The sequence below is a fragment of the Moschus berezovskii genome, chromosome 1 (genome assembly GCF_049115385.1).
Source record: "Moschus berezovskii isolate FMDL1 chromosome 1, NW_MosBer_1.0, whole genome shotgun sequence".
In the NCBI taxonomy this organism is placed as follows: Eukaryota; Metazoa; Chordata; class Mammalia; order Artiodactyla; family Moschidae; genus Moschus; species Moschus berezovskii.
In genome coordinates, this window is record NC_142460.1 from 80,973,726 (window position 1) to 80,993,172 (window position 19,447).

Consider the following 19,447-nt stretch of genomic DNA (forward strand, 5'->3'; position numbering starts at 1 on the left):
TAGTAAGAATAAGAATATATAGAGGTGGGAAATACATGTGGGAGTATAGAACTGGCAAAGTTAATAATAAAATAGTAACAAAAAAAATCAACTACAATTTTCAAACCCTCACCATGAGCTAGGCACTTGCATTATTGTTATTAATAATGGCACTATAATTTCAATGCATTCTCACTTAACCCTCACAACAACCATGTGGTAGGAATATAATGATCCTGAAATTCTGGTGTTCTCATTTTTTAACAATAGTGTCAGATGCCTTAAAAAAGTGTATTCACAAAGTTCACAACCATTTTATTAAAGTAGAAGCTTAAAAATCATGGGACTACATTTTTATCAATTATTGTTTTTTCATCAATTTCACAAGTGTTATATAATAGATTGGCAAGCACTATTATTCCACATACGTTAATGCCATCATGAGTTCATTTATGTTCAATATCTACTCCACACAAGCTCATTCACAAGTTAGTACATTGTTTACTAAAAAATATAAAGTTGCCAGTTTCTTATGGTAGAACATAATGGTTGTTGTTGCTAGTTGCTAAGTTGTGTCTGACTCTTTTGTGACCCCATGGACTGTTTCCCGCCAGGCTCTTCTGTCCATGGATCTCCCAGGCAATAATATTGGAGTGGGTTGTCATTTCCTTCTCCAGGGGATTTTCCTGACCCTGGGATCAAATCCACATCTCCTACATTGCAAGTGATTCTTTATCACTGAGCTACCAGGGAAGACTGTCATATCACATTACATTACATTAACAATGGATATTAGTAATTGAGTCCTTATTATGTGTTGGACAAAATGTTAGGTGCTTTTCAATATGATCTCATTTAGTCTCCATCACTGTGGGAGTTTGGTTTTCTTATCTGCAGTTTATAGGTGAGTAAAATGGCTCAGAATAACTTGTCCATGGTCTCACAAATACTAAGCAGTGTGCTAGAACGGGAGCTCAAACCCACCTCAGGCTACCACAAAAATTAAGAGAAATTTGCAAAGTGGGAATTTGCAAAATTAACACACAAAATAAATAGCCTTTCTAATACAGAAACAAACAAACAAAAAAACCCAGAAAATATTATGAAAAATTGTTTAGGATTGGAAGGATGTAAAAAAATAAAGTGCTCATTGCTGAGTCATGTCTGACTCTTTGCAATCCCATGGACTGTAGCCTTCCAGGCTCCACTGTCCATGGAATTTTCCAGGCAAGAATTGGAGTGGGTTGCCATTCCCTTCTCCAGAGGATTGAGCCCAGGTCTCCTGCACTGCACTCAGATTCTTTACCATCTGAGCCACTAGGGAAGCCAAAACAACAAACAAACAAGCAATTAAATAAACAAATAAATAGAACAGCAAACCTTAGTAGCAAACATTTAAAACCTTTATAAGGAAAACTGTATAACACTTTTGAAAGACACAGAAGGTATATAAGTGGAGGGGGAAAGCAGGTTCTTAAACATGGAGATTCAATTTCATAGAGATATTAATTGTCCCTATGTTGATTCATGAACTTATCATAATTCCAATAGGGTAACATCAGTTTTATTTTCCCCTTTAAGTCTGCTAGTTTATTATAGAGTTCATTTAGAAAAACAACTAAGCAAGGAAAGTCATAAAAACCCTGAACAAAAAGAGCAATAGTGGGGGTGAGGTGGGAGGCTAACACTTCATACATTAAAACATATTTTAAATTTTTTATAATTAAAAAAAGCAATAATGGCATATGAATAGATAGCCCAACACAGAGTAGAAAACCTAAAAGTATGTATAGCAGCATAGGAAAAAATTTACAATAGAAAAAGCAAGCACTGGAAGAAAACATACATGAATTTCTTTACAAACTTCAAGTGGGAAAAATTTTTCCAAATGATGCCACAATGACATAAGACTTCACAGTCAATTAAACAATATTAAAGGCAAATACCTCTTTTAGCCAATAATCATCACTGTCACGGATTCTACGAAAAGCTAAATCCAACACACCTCTGGGAAATTACAGAAATTGCAGAATTATTTATTAGAACTAACTCTAATACCTTCTCTTTCTTTACCATCATTTTTAAACTCCAGCTCAAAGACTGAAGGAATATAACCAAAACCTAAAAGAATCTAAGCCACAACTACAGAATTTGTTGGAATTAAGCTGTACTACTCCATAGCCCCATATAATCCAAGACTTCTTGCATTTCAGTATTATGCAAGCGTGCTAGGTTGCTTCAGTCGTGTCCGACTCTTTGTGTCCCTCTGGAGTGCAGCCCACCAGGCTCCTCTGTCCATGGGATTCTCTAGGCAAGAATACTGTAGTGGGTTGTCACATCCAGGGGATAGTCCCAACCCAGGGATGGAACTGGCATCTCCTACAGCTCCTGCATTGCAGGCGGATTCTTTACTGCTTACTGCTGAGTCACGGGGGGAAGCCCCTTCGGTATTATACTTAAAGGGATTCCAATTTTTTAATATCTTAATCCACTATTATAGTAAAAAATATGCAAGTGATTTCTATGTGCCCTGGGGCAAGGTAGATATTTAGATTTATCCTATAATTAAAAAAATAATGCAAATGTATACCAAAACTCTGTAAACGATATTTTTTTTAAAAAAAACTTGTTCTGGAGAAGGATCTGGCTGGATTCAAGCCTGTCAATTATGTAGCTGCTGACTGCACAGCCTTTGAGTCCATGAAAAAACAGCATCTCTGCTTACTCTGAGATATACTGCTGCTGCTGCTGCTAAGTCACTTCAGTCGTGTCCGACTCTGTGTGACCCCATAGACGGAAGCCCACCAGGCTCCCCCGTCCCTGGGATTCTCACCCTTAAAAGTTGCCAAACCTCTAAAATTTGTAAAGAATATGTTTAGGAAGAAAAATCTAGATTGTTGTACATTTTTCCCAACATTTCAAGAGGCATGATATGGATTCTTTGGACACTGAGCACACCATTATTTACTGATTGGAATGTATTTCAGACACAGTAATTACAGTGTCTGATTAGTATCTCCAGAACATATAGATAACATCTACATTTATAAAAATTAGAACTATTTCCACAAGTAGCTTCGGAGAAAAAGCTTTTTAAAAAACAACATAAAAATGGTCCATTGGCAAAAGATATGATCAGAGCCTTGCTGTACACTAACATTGCCTTGCAAATGAAAACCTGCACTGTTCCTTATGATCAGGGTTTCACCCATTTATTTGGTTAATCATTCAAATGGCTAAACAGACCTCTAATTTGAAAATAAAAACCAATTGATGCAATCACAAACAAGTTCTAAAATTGCGGTTTATAAAAATTGAAATCTTGTTCTAAGCCAAAACACACACACAGTTACCTTTTCCTAATCAGAGCATTCATTTCTCCTCATTATGATCTCACAAGCACATTAAAATCTTATTAACATTAATTACTTCTGAGCGCCTATGCATGAGCAGTGACAGTCGTGAGTGTGCGTGTGTCTGGATCATATCTACATTTATATACCTTGCTGCACTTTGCTTATAAAACATGTGAAAATATTTCTGCTAACACCAATTAGCTAATTTCACACACACACAGATAGTAAACTGCTGTCTCACTGCACAGCCTATCAGAGACCAGCAAACATATGGACAAACGGACGGGAAAGAAAGCAGAAACACCTCTTGAATGTGAGAACTAAAACGACTTATACTTGCTCCTTAACTCTTGAGGTGAAAACAAATCAAGAGAACAAAATAACAAAAAATAAATCATTAACATTTTAAAATCCAAGCATTTTATTTTCTACGCAGATGGGTTCAATGATAAAAATGATAGAGACAAAGAAAAACTGGCATGCAAAAAGCAGCAGACTCAGGAGAGACAGAAAAAGACAAAGGCATAGAAATGAAAGTGTCCTTTTTCACACATGTACACACACCTGCACATATACACACTTGCTTTCTATAATCATATTCACATTATAATTTGAGAAAAAAACATATATATATTCTTTACTCCGACTGTAAACTAATAATAATAGCACACCAGATGTCAAAATTAAACAGGTCTATCTTCACAAATAATAAAATTCCAACTCGAACTAAATGATTTATATATTCTATTTATACCAAGAAAATTATATATAGGCGCCCCTCAGTTTTTACAACAGAAACTCTACGTAAATGTAGAAAACTAGGTAGTTAAAGCCATAAAACCACATATAATCTGTATCTCTTTTCTTCACACTCTCAATATCCAACGTATTTTACCATTCACATACACACTCCATCAACTTAGGTCCTTCTTTCCCTCATCATGTGTCTTTTAGTAGGAATATTCATAAAGAATAAACCACTGACCATTACATCCACATTTTTTTGTTTGATCCACATATCTGTCTTCTCTTCATGGCCTATAGTTTATGCTAAATCCAAAAACCTATGTAATACTGTTGTATCTTTATCCACACATTCTATCTTGAGTCTTCCTGCCATCTTTAATTTCTTTGTTGCCAGTGACCACTATCCCAATGCTATATCATTTTCCCAAAGAAAATATTTCAAAATTCCTTTGGAAAACACTAGGCAACGGCCATAAAAACTCATGTTTAGTTCCATAATGACTTTCTCAGTTTAAAAAAAAAAAAGCTTCTTTGGGTCACAATACCTAGGTTTATAAAAAAAGGAAATAACTTAATTCTAAGATTATATTCATTAAATAATTTTAGAATATTTGACTAAGAATAAAATATAGTCAAATATATTTGAGACATTCTACAATCCAGTAAAATTAATGTTCAAGATGATTGAAGCAAATATAGTTCATTCTATATTCCCAGTGTTCAACCTGCTGTTCAGTAGCTCCTCGGCCTAAAGCATGGCAGTCAATTACACACAGCAACGCAAGTGTGCACCCTATAGGTGTGCTATGTAACAAAGGTCTCGGTGCTTTTTCTGTGTAGGATATAATGCATATTGGAGTAGAAAGGATAGGAAGCAAGAGTTTTTAATCTTCATGAGATATTTAACATATATGACTGATATCAATATGAAGTTTAAAAGAAAGCAAACAATATACTGAATTTATTTTAATTCAGTGTTAAACAACATGCTCACAACTGAAAAAAGTAATTAGTAGACATTCTCTGGGAAATCTAAAACATGCTAATATAATATCATAAGCCAAAGGAGTGTTAAGAGTTTTTTTTAAAATAAACTAGAAGATAATAAAATAAGGTCAAATATAATAAAATGCTATCTAAAACCGAGAAAGAATTATGTCAATTAATTGCCAACTTACCATACCAATTCAAAATAAAACTCATAGACTTTGTATAGGTCAGTAGCTTGTTATAGTACTATTTATGACTTGCAAATATTCTGCTTTACCAGATTTATCAAACAAAATTAAAGGTGCCCTTTATAAGAAAGCCTACAGAACTGAGAAAATCTAGGTTTGAAAACCTGAAAAATCAGTCGTTGTCTGTCATAACACAACAGCATGCTATGCTTTAAAAAATATATTAGTTTTAATTAGTAAACACTTAAGTGTTTGTTTATAGCTTAACAGAATCTGGGAACCAAATATTGAAGTATTAGCACCCACTTCCCAAGGGAGATTGATTTTATTTTATTTTTAAACCTCTAAGTTTATAGATCAGTGATAAATTATGAGATTTATTCAAAAAATCAATTGACATTGACATTTTAAAGAATATATTGTATTAAGATATATCCCTAATGATCAGAGAAGTTTGGAAAAGGATGAAGCAGCAAAGAAATAATCTTGATTAAACTTAAAAAGAACCACAATATTCCATTTTCAAAACTGGCTCTCCTGCAGCCAGTTTCCCAAAGATCCATTGATATATGACCATGACAGAACAGCTAGCAAAAAAGTGCAGAAATAGATTGAGACTTAGAACCCATCTTCCCTCTCAAAAATGCTACATCACAAACTGCAAAGACTAGATGGTCAAATTTCAACATCAAAAGTACACTTGACATTTGAACCAGATCTAAGAATTATGGTCTTTGTTTTCCAATAAAAGCTGGTAAACTGAAGTTTACTTAACTCTTTCCTGTGTTTATGAGCTTCCCAAGGATTACTGAAATTAAAGACTACATATGAAAAAGATAGTTCATCACTTCCAAAAAAGATATTCATCCAGATTGCCCTCCAATCCGTGAAATTTGAGATGCCTAAGGAGTCTTCTTTGTGAAAGCCTTACAAATATATCCAAAGATGGTGAGTCCCATATGGCTCTGATAAATGAAACCCGTTATTGTGAATTTCAAGCTCTTCTTTAAAACAAAACACTATTGGGTGGATTTGGTGCTCATGAAATAAAGCACTAATTGCGTGGCCTAACAACACTCTGAATCCTCTCCCTAGCAGACATTTTAAGTTGTGCCAAATTGGTTTTGGGATGTGAACAAATATTCTGGAGCCAGACTCTCACATGCACGCACTACTCCCTGGAAGTAAGTTGGACACTCTTGGAAACTGCGTTAACTCTTTCAGGCCACCAGGGAACCTAACTCTCTCAAAACGAAAGTTCTCTTTCAAGACGAAAATAAGTCACTCAGTTTCAAGTCAGACTCGAGTAAAAGGTAAAATAGAGAAAAACTGATTTTGGGTCAGTTCAGCAATAAAGTATCCATAGATATTAGATAGCCCCTATACCCCAATGGATGCTTATTCACATGTATCCAGAAAATCTTATTCTTTTCCTATGTGTGTGCATAATTTCCCAGACATTAATAAGAGTTCTGTGCATTCAGGAGAAGAGAATTCATTTTAATCTTAATATGCCACATTTGCCTCAGGCAGAGTGATAAGAAACTTTTGTTTCTTTGGTAACCACTTTTACCTTATTATAACAGAAAACTTCTTGAATTTTTGTTTCACTACATGAAATATAATTTCCACACTAGAATTTTTTCTACGCTCTCCCCATCATGGTTCAAAATGATGCCTATAGACCTAGAACTGCATATTTAAATGGTAATTAATCTAATCCCATCTCCCTTTAGCTCAAATTTAAGAATTAATAAAAATATTTTTTAAATAACTAAATATAAGAAAAATTATAAATATCAGTTTCTGTCTCTCTTTAATCTTAATTTCTTCAGAAGCAAAATAATTTCTTAGGAACAAGGGTTACTTTTTAGGGAATTTTAATTAGCATTTTATTTGCAGCATCTTGAAAATAACATTTCCCATTTAGCTCACTGACATATCCTGGCTTTTATTTGTCCTCAAGATTACCCAAATTCCACCAACTATAATTTTATACTTTTAGGTCACTGTCATTCTGTGGCTGTCACTTTCCCCTTTCATCTAAAAGGCTCAGTAAAGATATAGATAAAAGGAAAATTACTTTTTTGGGTAGAAAATAACTGAATGCCCGTGGAGAGTTTTTTTTTAACCACTTCACTTCTAGTGTAAGCCTTCTAAGATATATTTCTTTAAAAACCATATTTAATTTCCTACCAATTGGTGAGAATTTAAGAGTATTTCCAGAAGCTTATGTTCCATTTCTAACAAAGCCTTATATTCTAACAATTAGTCTGTGTGTACTGCTGCCAATAACTCTATTGCTAAGACAAAAAAAACAAACAAACAAACAAAAAAACCCTCATCAGACCCTAAGAGGAAATGAGCTGCTATTTGCAAGAAGATAGGACATATTTGTTGAATCGAATGTGTAGGTGCTTCGGACTTCGGTTAATTCAAATTGCAATTCTTAGAAACCAAGTCTGCAAATATGTCAAGGTGAGAACATGTATCTGACTTTCACTGGAGTTTTTCAGTTCTGAATAATTCTCAAATGTTTCCCAATAAAATTATAGAGAATCCATTATTGCATTAAGGCCTATTTGTACCATGGCTGATATCATGGCATTATTCCTATGCTCTTGGGCATACTTGTTTAGTTAGTTGCTCCTAATGAAGTAAAACTCATGTTCTAGTTGAGCTTGATAACTGGAATCATACTAATGGTATTAAGAGGTAAAGGGTAATACTCAATAGGCACCTCTACATCAAAACTGTTTTACCTATTTTTTAAAATAAATATTTATTATACCAGTAAGAAACTGAATACATATTGAAAACTTCCGATTCTAGGGCTAAGCAGAAATTTTCTCATGGAGTCCAAACAAAAGGGATATTGGGGCAGTTACAAACCCTTTACAGAAGACTGAAGTTTGATTTCAAGCTCTACTGTGGTCCTCTTTTCCAATCTAAATCCATATAATGACATCAATTTAGGAAAGACAGTATCAAAACTTGGCAAAATCCTATGATTAACAGTAATTACAAGATTAAAAAACAAAACAACAACAACAACAAAAAACAATGCTCTTTCTTTACATGCATGCTAAGTCACTTCAGTTCAGTTCAGTTCAGTCGCTCAGTCGTGTCTCTTTGCGACCCCATGAATCACAGCACGCCAGGCCTCCCTGTCCATCACCAACTCCCGGAGTTTACGCAAACTCATGTCCATCAAGTAGGTGATGCCATCCAGCCATCTCATCCTGTCGTCCCCTTCTCCTCCTGCCCCTAATCCCTCCCAGCATCAGAGTCTTTTCCAGTGAGTCAACTCTTTGCATGAGGGGGCCAAAGTATTGGAGTTTCAGCTTTAACATCAGTCCTTTCAATGAACACCTAGGACTGATCTCCTTTAGAATGGACTGGTTGGATCTCCTTGAAGTCCAAGGGACTCTCAAGAGTCTTCTCCAACACCACAGTTCAAAAACCCTAAAGACTCCTACAAAAAACTATTAGAACTGATAAATGAATTCAGTAAAGATGCAGGACACAAAATCAATACAAAAAAAAAATTGTTATGTGACCATATAGTAACAATAAACTATCAGAAAAAATTAAGGAAACAATCTCATTTACAATTACTTTAAAACCAATAAAATAGAATGCATTTAACCAAAGAAGAAAAAGACCTATTTACTGAAAACTACAAGACATAAATAAATTGAAGAAGACACAAATAAAAATATATCTCATGCTCATAAAATGGAAGAATTAATATTGTTAAAATATCTGTACTATCCAAAGCAAACATAGATTCAATGGAACCCCTAGCAAAATTCCAGTGGCACATTTTACAGAAATAGAACAAAAACTCATAAATTTTTATGGAACAATGAAATACCCTGAATAGTCAAAAAAATCTTGAGAAAGAAGAACAAAGCTAGAACCATCATGCTCCCTGATTTCAAACTATATTACGAAGCTATAGTCATAAAAATTGTATGGTATTGGCACAAAAACAGACACATATACAATGGGGAAAGGACAGTCTCTTCAATAATGGTATTGGGAAAATTAAATAAATAGTCACATACAAAAAAATGAAACTGAATGGTGCTTTACACCATACATAACACTTAACTCAAAATGAATTAAAGGCTTAAATATGAGACCTTAAGCTAAACTCCTAGGAGAAAACAAGATAACAAGGTTAGTCGCTTGATATAGATCTTAGAAATGATTTTTAAAATCTGTACCAAAAGTAAAAGCAACAAAGGCAAAAATAAACAAAATGGGACTACATCAAACTAAAAGGCTTCGGCACAAAGGAAACCATCAACAAAATGAAAACGCAACCTAATGAATGGGAAAAAAAAATATTTGTAACCTATATACCTGATAAAGGACTAATATCCAAAACATATTTTTAAAAATGCATACAACTCAATAGCAAAAAATTAAATCCAATTTAAAAAATGCACAGAAGATCTTGATAGACATTTTCCCAAAGAAGATCTTGATAGACATTTTCCCAAAGAAGTCACTACCTATGCAATAAAACACTCTACATTATTTATCATCAAGGAAATGCAAATTAAAACCACAATGAGATATTACCTCACTTGTTAGAATGGCTATTATCAAAAGAACTAGAAATATGCATTGGCAAGGATATGGGAAAAAAGGGAAACCTCCTGCATGATGGAGCAGCCACTATGAAAAACAGTAGAGAGATATGCCAAAATTAAAAAGCAGAACTACAAATACCATATGATTCAGCAATTCCACTTCTGGACTTTTTTCTGAAGAAAACAAAAACATTAATTCTAAAAACTTATGTACCTCAATGTTCATTGATGCATTATTTACAGAACTCAAGATATGGCAACAACCTAAGTATCCATTGTTGGATGAATGGATAAACAAATCAATATCTATCTATTTATCGATCTATACATACTGTTGCCGACAAAGGTCCATCTAGTCAAAGCTATGTTTTTTCCAGTAGTCATGTATGGATGTGAGAGTTGGACCATAAAGAAAGCTGAGCACCAACGAATTGATGCTTTTGAACTGTGGTGTTGGAGAAGATTCCTGAGAGTCCCTTGGACTGCAAGGAGATCCAACCAGTCAATTATAAGGGAATCAGTCCTGAATATTCACTGGAAGGACTGATGCTGAAGCTGAAGCTCCAGTACTTTAGCCACCTGATGCAAAGAACTGGCTCATTGGAAAAGACTCTGATGCCAGGAAAGGTTGAAGGCAGTAGGAAAAGGGGGTGACAGATGAGATGGTTGGATGGCATCACCGACTCAATGGACATGAGGCTGGGTGAACTCCGGGAGTTGGTGATGGACTGAGAAGCCTGGCAGGCTTCAGTCCATGGAGTTGCAGAATCAGCATGACTGAGCAACTGAACTGAACTGTTTCATCTATCTATCTGTCTATACATTATTTATTTAGCCATAAAAAAAGAATAAAATCTTGCCATTTGGATGGACCTTCACAACGTTATGCTAAGTGAAGTAAGTCAGATGTGGTTCAGTCGCTGAGTCATGTCCAACTCTTGTGACCCCACAGACTGTAGCCCACCAGGCTCCTCTGTCCATATTTTCCAGGCAAGACTAGTGGAGTGGGTTGCCATTTCCTTCTTCAGGGGATCTTCCGAACCCAGGGATTGAACCTGGGTCTCCTGCACTGCAGTAAGATTCTTTACCAACTGAGCTACCAGGGAATTCCCAGATAGAGAAAGAGAAATACATGTGGTATCTAAATATATATATTTTAAGGCTAAGCTCATAGACACAGAGAATACATCGGTGATTGCCAGAGGCAAGAGGTTAGGGATGGGTGAAATAGGTGAACTGGTTTTGTTTAAAGAAATCTAATTTTTAAAAATACTAAGAAAATTTGAATAAATTATGAACACTCAGTTCAGTTCAGTTCAGTCGCTCGTCGTGTCCGACTCTTTGTGACCCCATGAATCACAGCACGCCAGGTCTCCCTGTCCATCACCAACTCCCGGAGTTCACTCAAACTCATGTCCATCGAGTCAGTGATGCCATCCAGCCATCTCATTCTCTGTCGTCCCTGTCTCCTCCCACCCCCAATCCTTTCTAGCATCAGACTCTTTTCCAGTGAGTCAACTCGACACATGAGGTGGCCAAAGTATTGGAGTTTCAGCTTTAGCATCAGTCCTTCCAATGAACACCCTGGATTGATCTCCTTTAGAATGGACTGGTGTAATAACAATCTATCAATATCTGTTCATTAACTTTAACTAATGGACCATGTTAATGTAAGATGTTACTAATAGAGGAAATCATGGTGTGAGAGAATTATGAGGACTCTTTACTGTTGGCTCATTTCTTTTTTTGTAAATCTAAAAACAAGCAAAGAAATAATAGCTTGTAATTTATTAGGTGTCCATCATATTTTGGGAGCTTCCCTGGTAGCTCAGATGGTAAAGAATCCGCCTGCAATGCAGAAGACCTGGATTTGATTCCTGGGTTGGGAAGATTGCCAGGAGAAGGGCACAGCAACCCACTCCAGTATTCTTGCCTAAAGAATCCCCATGGACAGAGGAGCCTGGTGGGCTACAGTCCATGGGGTCTCAAAGAGTTGGACACGACTGAGAGACTAAGCACAGCACAGCATCACATTTTTCATATTTAGAGGTATGCCATGAACTCAGACCAATTTTATTCAAAGCCATTTTTTTCTGGTTCCAGGTTCATTTCTTACATAACTCCAATAAAACAGCAGCAAGAGGCTTAACATGATGCACACTGTTCTTACAGTTCAGCTAGTTCTAAATGGCCTTGATAATCAAAACATATTTATTCAACTAGCCTCTAAACCTGAAATTATAAGAAGAAATATTTTCTTAGATGTTAAAAGACAGTAGCCAAGCAAAAAGAAAAAAAAAAAAAAGAGAGAAGGAGGGAAAAAGGAGAAGCAGTGTTATTAGAAAGGCATCATGATCAACAGAGAAGCTGGACTGTCCAGGTGTCTTATTAAAATAAGTAACCTAGTTCCTAGGACCAATCTCAACAATGGAAACTACTATGTAACTTTAGGCAAGTTGTTTAATATCTACTGGTTTCTATTTCTTACTCTCTAAATCAGGGGTAAATTTCAGACACCAACTGCTTTCTTTATCCCTGCACTGGCTAGGATCTTTTAAAATGTATTCCCTGAGCCAAAACCTCACCCACATGCCATAGTTATTTTCCCTCCATTTTCCCTGTCTCCTTTGACTCTGCAGAGAAATAAAATTAGCAGTCAAAGTTAAACAAGACCAGTGTACAAGTCAGTCTTTGGTTTAAGGAAATGGATGGAGTAAGTTGTGTTAAAGTGCTCATTTGGCCCCAAAGATTCATTGTTGGGATACTACCTCCCACAACTAGTTCCACTGGAATTTTTCTCAGGAAAATGGAGAACTGTTTTAAGATAGACATGCCCTTTAAGCTGGTCTCAAATCAAAATAAATTTAGGATATTCAAAAACACCCTACAAGATTTTCCCTGTGGAGCCTAAATAAATCACTGACCAAATTTTCCAATTTATGCTCTGCTGCTAAATGGGACTTTCTTTAGAAGAAAATACATGTTTTAATTTCTATATCTGAAAAAGGAGTATAGGTGGAAGTCTTCATTTTATGTTCTCCCCTTCTCTCTTCATGGTAGCATTCATTTGTGCAACAGAATGTAAAGAATGCTGTTTGGGAAAGACCACCCATAGAGAAAAATGTTGAAATAAAACCTAATTTTCTAATAAACTTGAAAGTCTGCTAGAGACAACACTATATCCCTTGCTTAGTGATTTTGTGAGTCTTCTTTAAAAATATATGTTTTCATACATAATTACAGAGGAATCAAAAATATCCTCAAAATATATGCATACCAAATTTATAAATATTTTAATACTTATTTTCATACTTAAAAGACATATTTTGGAGTTCCAAAATTGTTAACAACCCTATAGTATTTAAAATATTATTAAATATATAAAAACTCACAAACGTAACATTTTTAGCAATTCATATGTATACATAGGCTGTCATTTTATACCACAAGGCATTAAAACAAAATAATAAGAAGGATATCAGGAATGCTCAGGAATCAGTTTTTGAATTTTATAAAGTACTGATGTATTGATTCTATTAATGTTTTTATTTTATTTTAAATGCAAACCAGTTATTTTAAGACCAACAGCATGACTATGGAGGCCATGAAACTGTTGTGTTGATGGCAGGTCCGACAAGGCAAGATTGAAATTTTTACTCAAATAGTCTGTTCCAACAAAGAGTTTCAACTCTCAAATAAAAATATAAACAAAAGATAGTTCACGTCAACTGACCTCCCTAAGGCTTTATGCATATTAATACTAAACTTTATAAGACTTAAAAAAAAATTACTAGACTGATTAAGTGTGGCAAAATGGTTTATTCCCTGCAAAAAAAAAGAAAGAAGAACTTAATTCCCACAAAGTGTAAATTAAGCACTTAGTGGCTAATACTTACCAAATTGTGGGACAGTCTGATTCTGCAGATTACCTATAAAACAGAGTTAGAATTGCAGGTACTGGGGGTTAAGAGCACTAACTGTGATATCAAAATCAGACTGAACCACAGGTCAATCCTGGTTCTGCCACTTGTGCATGCACGTGTGCTAAATAGCTTCAGTTGTGTCGGACTCTTTGCAACCCTATGAATGGTACCATCCCAGGCTCCTCTGTCCACGAGATTACTAGATTTGAGAATTCGGGTAAGTCATTTACCCATTCCAAACATGAATTTCCTTATCTGTAAACTGGTTAAAAGATACCTTGTAGCAAAGTCATGGGGGTTAAAAGTGATCCTGTAGAAAACATTTTTTGGTAGCTCAATAACAATTATTATTTATAGTTAAGCTCCTTACCATTCAGAAAACTTGAATTCTACCTACAGTTAAAAATTATTTCTCAATGGAAGAATAAGAAAAAAATTCAATTACTTTTCCATGGTGTAAACAATACTTACACTGCATAAGGAAAGCCCTCTGTGGCCCTTAGCTAAACATCATCACTTAACATAATAGAAGCCTAGTAAAGATTTATTAGATTAGAGACAAAATACTACGATACTGTATAAAGAATATAGATGTTCTGAATCCTGGCACTGACACTTAACAGGTATGTGAACTTTGCATTTTATGAGCTTCAAGGTTGTTGCCTATAACATAAAGTGAAAATCAAAGTATACAACAGAGTTGTGAAGATTAAATTAAGAAATTTATGTGAAAAGTGCTGAGGAACTTCTGTTTTTCCTTAATTTTGGTATTCTGGGGCAAGAGTAGTAATTGCTGTTTTTCAAGACTAAACTTTTCTTACATAACAGTACCAACTTACCCTTCTATTTAAATTGAGATTATGCTTAGTGAAGGAATAATGTAAACAATGAGAATGAATTCAGACGCAACAATAAGCATATTTTAAAAATATACCCTAAGTATTTTATTCTTTTCGTTGCAACAGTGAATGGAATAGTTTCGTTAATTTCTCTTTCTATTTTCTCATTATTAGTGTATAGGAATGCAAGGGATTTCTGTGTGTTGATTTTATATCCTGCAACTTTACTGTATTCATTGATTAGCTCTAGTAGTTTTCTGGTAGAGTCTTTAGGATTTTCTGTGTAGAGGATCATGTCATCAGCGAACAGTGAAAGTTTTACTTCTTCTTTTCCAATTTGTATTCCTTTTATGTCTTTTTCTGCTCTGATTGCTGTGGCCAAAACTTCCAGAACTATGTTGAATAGTAGTGGTGAGAGTGGGCACCCTTGTCTTGTTCCTGACTTTACGGGAAATGCTTTCAGTTTTTCACCATTGAGGATAATGTTTGCTGTGGGTTTGTCATATATAGCTTTTATTATGTTGAGATATGTCCCTTCTATTCCCACTTTCTGGAGGGTTTTTATCATAAATGGATGTTGTATTTTGTCAAAGGCTTTCTCTGCATCTATTGAGATAATCATATGATTTTTATCTTTCAATTTGTTAATGTGGTGTATTACGTTGATTGATTTGCAGATATTGAAGAATCCTTGCATTCCTGGGATAAAGCCCACTTGGTCATGATGTATGATCTTCTTACTGTGTTGTTGGATTCTGATCGCTAGAATTTTGTTAAGGATTTTTGCATCTATGTTCATCAGTGATATTGGCCTGTAGTTTTCTTTTTTTGTGGTATCTTTACCAGGTTTTGGGATTAGGGTGATGGTGGCCTCATAGAATGAGTTTGGAAGTTTTCCTTCCTCAGCAATTTTCTGGAAGAGTTTGATACTATAAGCAAGGTGAAAAGACAGCCTTCAGAATGGGAGAAAATAATAGCAAATGAAGCAACTGATAAAGGATTAATCTCCAAAATATACAAGCAGCTCCTGCAGCTCAATTCCAGAAAAATGTGACCCAATCAAAAAATGGGCCAAAGATCTAAACAGACATTTCTCCAAAGAAGACATAAAGATGGCTAACAAACACATGAAAAAATGCTCAACATCCCTCATATATACACAATGGAGTATTTTTCAGCCATCAAAAAGAATGCATTTGAGTCAGTTTTAATGAGGTGGATGAAATCAGAGCCTATTATACAGAGTGAAGTAAGCCAGAAAGAAAAACATCAATACAGTATACTAATGCATATATATGGAATTTAGAAAGATGGTAACCTTAACCCTGTATACGAGACTGCAAAAGAGACATAGGTATATAGAACAGTCTTTGGGACTCTGTGGGAGAGGGTGAAGGTGGGATGACTGGGGAGAATGGCATTGTAGCATGTATATTATCATATGTGACCAGTCCAGGTTCGACGCCTGATACAGGATGCTTGGGGATGGTGCACGGGGATGACCTGGAGGGAGGATATGGGGAAGAGGGAAGTGGGAGGGGGGTTCAAGAAAGGGAACACATGTACACCCGGGGCAGATTTGTGTCAATGTATGGCAAAACCAACCATTATATTAATGTAAGGTAGTTTGCCTCCAATAAAATAAATTAAAAAAATATATATATATATATACCCTAAACACAAGGGCAGTGAATCTCAAAACTTCCAATATTATTAGAATCTACGATGCAGTTTTTGTAAAATACAGATGCCTGAATATCAGTCTAAAGATTCTGATCTAGGATATCTGGGAGTAGAACCTAGAAATCTGTGCATTTAAAAATCCCCTAGCTGATTATGATGTGCAATTGCAAAACATTTTCTAACATGTGTGGACCAGCTGAAACCCATAATGGAATCCTAGGAGGGAGAGAGTTCAGAAACCTTAATTGTAATAAATACCCACAATAATTCTTAAGCACACTAAAGTTTAAGTACTACTGGACTAGAGTCCAATAATACAATACCGAAAAGGTCGATAAAATTTTTTCATCATATCTGGTTATTTAAAATTTTTACTTTTCAAGAAACATCACTCTCAAAAATGAATTTACCAAAAGACATATTGTACAGCAGGACTTCCTTGGTGGCTCAGGGGTAAAGAATCCTTCTGCCAGAATGGATACGTGTATATGTATGGCTGAGTCTCTTCACTATTCACTTGAAACTACCACATTATGAATCAGCTATACCCCAATACAAAATGGCTTTGGTGTTAAAAAAAAAAGAATCCTCCTGCCAATTGCCAATGCAGGGAAACGTGGGTTTGATCCCTGGGTTGGAAAGATCCCCTGGAGAAGGAAATGGCAACATTTCCAGTATTCTGGAAATATTCCAGTGTTCCAGAATACTCCAGTATTCTTGCCTGGGAAATCCTATAGATAGAGCAGCCTCCTGGGCTACAGTCCATGTGGTTACAAAAGAGTCTGACACAACTTAACGACTAAACAGAAACAATATTGTACAGCGCGGAGAAATATAATCATTGTTTTGTAATAACATTAAATGGAGTATAATCTATGAAAATACTGAATCACTATGTTTTATACCTGAAACTAAAACAGTATCTAAAATCAACTATACTTCAATAAAAAAATGAACTTATAAATGATGCATAAAACATTTATCTAAACATCTTTAAAAAACACCAATTTTAAGCTCATCAAAATTGTCATTATTGCTGTTGTCATTATTTTTACAGGTTTTTAAATAAAAACTTAGAAAATTGGCTAAACATATCTTGTCATCACCAGAAAGCCCATACCACTGAGAAGCACTCCAACTAAGAAATGCCTGGAATTCCAGTGTTTTGTAAATTTGTGTGTTTTGCTTTGGTTTAGGTTTATAATTATCCATTCTTTCTTTAATTAGAGCAGTAAAAAAACCTGTTCTTAAATTGGTATAGTGCTTTACTATTTATAAAGAAATTCCATATACACTGTCATTTAATCTTCACAATTACCCTGTGGGGTAGATAAGAAGGGTAACATTTATTATCACCTTTCTGCAAATAAGAAAACCAAGCTTAACAAGCCTAAGCAACTCGCCAAAGTTATACAGTTTCTTGTTTAAGGTAATACAAATACTAAAAACTCTATATATAAATTCCATGCAAAAAATCTGAAATTTAAAACTGCACACTCATTTAATATAACACTCGAGTGTTATATATAAATTTTGAACATTACATAAGTTTCTAAATTGCAGGTAGTCCATAGTTCTATACCAAATCATAGGTTCATCTTGTTATTTATTATAATTTATTTTACATATAAAGTTTAGAAGAAAGGCTAATTAGCCAAAATCAATTAGCCAACTCCCTTACCCCCAAGTTTTTCCTTGATTCTTGCTCTTTCTCATCCCACATCCAATATGTCCTAAAGGTTGTACCTTCTAATTGTCTCTTTCATGTGTCCCTTCCCACCTTGCCTTTCAGTTACAGCCCTAGTCTCATTTCTTTTGACTTGGACTATTGCTTTCATTAGTTTCTAGTCTCCTCACCTCTGTTTGATGCCTTCCAGTACTATTCCTCAGCCATCAAAATAGTCTCTATAAAATGAAAACTTGACCATGATACTTTTCTTTTCACACAGCTGTTGCAATAAAATCTAGCAAAAATATTGACAAAAACCTTATTTTAAGTATCTTAAGTATCTTAAAATCAACTAGTCTAGCCTGCCTATTTAATGAACAGGAAACAAATCTAGAAAAGTTAGGCATCTTACCTAAAGTAATATAGCAAATTTACTGTAAAGATAGAACTAGAGATAAACTATTTTTACCCCAAAATCAACTACAATATACATTCATGGAAAGGCAATACATTGTTTTCAAAATAAAAAACAATCATTTTTAATGTGAGAGAAATTATTGATAAATTTATAAAGGGATGTTTGGAGAGTAGGTGGTATCTGATGGCATTTTTCCAAAGTGAAAAAGCTCTAGAATTACTTAAAATTAAAAAACCAATAAAAATAAAACAAATAAGTTATAAACAAGCTAGACATAATCATTTTTTCAGATCTCAAATATTTGAGTGCCTCTGGGCTGAATCCCACAGAAAGTTCTCGAGGCAGAAGGATGAATAAGACACAAACACTATCCTGGAGGAAATCATGGTTCAGTTGAAAGATAATGCTTACCAACAATGGCAGTACAATGTAAAAAGTGATGTTACCAGGGTATGCCGATAAAAGTTGCTATGAGAATGTGCTGGATCAAGGATCACCTCACTGTCTAAAACAACAGGGCTGAGGCCTTACAAGTGCTAAGAATTAGGTGAGTATCTCTGACAATCCCTGCCTTCATCCCCAGTTCTAAATTAAACACATTCCTGTTTGTGCCTGGAATTTTTAAAGTATTTTTAATATACAATGGAATGAGAGAATGGGCAAAGTGAACATATCCTAACTTCTCTCTGCATGTAAGAATTGCCAAATACACTAAAACACAGATTTTTATGCGGTCACTGCAAAATTAGAGGTTGAAACAATTTCCCCAATATTTGCAAATTCCTGCTCTTTCCTTTTCACGGTGTCATGCATCAGTTACTCTCGCAGCAATAGGGACACAAGGTGGCACTGTCGTGCTGACATTCATTTCAGGACCCTTTCAAAATGGACAAATTGGAAAAAGGTAGGAGGCCCTATTGCGACAACTAAAACCTGAGTCATAATCTGGCCTTCTCCTAGGTCCACCAACATTAATAGTGGCCAAAGAAGGAGCAAATCATTTTGCATTTCATGAATACCACATCATGCCTATATAGAAGAGAATATATTC

The 19,447-nt window shown here is 35.0% G+C and overlaps 1 protein-coding gene across 15 annotated transcripts in view; it reads right to left on the minus strand.

Moving 5' to 3' along the window:
• Nucleotides 1-19,447, minus strand: part of ZBTB20 (zinc finger and BTB domain containing 20) — an 891,891-nt gene that overhangs the window by 817,535 nt on the left and 54,909 nt on the right. The window contains exon 1 of one of the 15 annotated variants that reach the window (XM_055429445.2): nt 13,761-13,780. The exons of the other annotated variants lie outside the window; for them this stretch is intronic. The gene's annotated coding sequence lies outside the window, so the exon portion shown is untranslated. Of the gene's footprint in view, nt 1-13,760; nt 13,781-19,447 lie in introns of those variants that run through there. 15 annotated transcript variants of the gene reach the window in all.